Raw genomic sequence first — 1020 nt, 5'->3', positions numbered from 1 at the left:
ATCATTAATACAGTATATATGGAACGGTAAGAACTATACACACACACACTCATTGTATTTCTTATAGTACCAGCTCAAGTTGTTGATATTAGTTGGTATCAGATATCATCTGATAGTATTACAATATGGTGGAATCAAGTATGTTAAAATTATTATTATCTATGATAATAATAAATCTTATTAGGATACTACAACATTACATCCTCCTATTGAGTATTACATTATTAATGTATACATTACAACAATTTGTATTAATAGTTGTTCTGTGCACAGTTATAATGTAACAGATACTAATACTACTATTACTGGACTATCTCCTATTAATGAATACTACACTGTTACTATCATACCTGTTAATGTTATTGGATATGGACCATCAGTCACTGTTAATGGTATATAGCATCAGTACCTAATATAATGTATAGATTAGATACATATTATTACTATAGTCAGTATAACCACTACTACATCAAGTATCACTAACATTATGATGAGTACTACTGAATATATCACAACACAAGATAAAAGTTCAACTATGACAGCAATTCCAACAATCACAGAAACACAATTAATTACAACAACTGAAACAATAATAAGCAGTTATATTGAGAGTAAGTTATAATAATTAATGCATACATACAGTGAACATATTATCATTAGGTTATGCTTCATGCAATACAACAGGGACTCCACAAGCAACAGATGTAGGATCAATTAGTGGTTAGTTAATACATTAAGTGTATCTAATCTATTGCACACATACAGTTGCTATTGCTGTACCTATCACTGGTCTATTAACTGGACTCATTACTGCAATAATTACTAGTATCATTGTATGTCTAATAATGAAAAAGAGAGGGATTACAATACAAAATAAAACTCCAGTAAAAGGAGGAGGAGAAGCAGCAGTTATTGGTCCAATATATGATCTACCAACAATCAATACTGAACAACAAGAACAAATCATTGATACTAAAATCAACACTGCATATGGACAGACTAATTTATGAAATAAAAAGT

At 29.5% G+C, this 1020-nt stretch overlaps 1 long non-coding RNA gene across 1 annotated transcript; it reads left to right on the top strand.

Moving 5' to 3' along the window:
* The first annotated feature begins 259 nt into the window (after positions 1-259).
* Positions 260-781, top strand: LOC109590127 (uncharacterized). Its single transcript, XR_002189162.1, has 3 exons — positions 260-392; positions 450-611; positions 661-781. It is a non-coding gene; the product is annotated as an uncharacterized LOC109590127 (long non-coding RNA).
* The last annotated feature ends 239 nt before the right edge of the window (positions 782-1020 follow it).

Source organism: Amphimedon queenslandica, unplaced genomic scaffold (genome assembly GCF_000090795.2).
Source record: "Amphimedon queenslandica unplaced genomic scaffold, v1.1 AMPQUscaffold_10473, whole genome shotgun sequence".
NCBI lineage: Eukaryota > Metazoa > Porifera > Demospongiae > Haplosclerida > Niphatidae > Amphimedon > Amphimedon queenslandica.
This window is presented reverse-complemented; position numbering and strand designations above follow the sequence as displayed.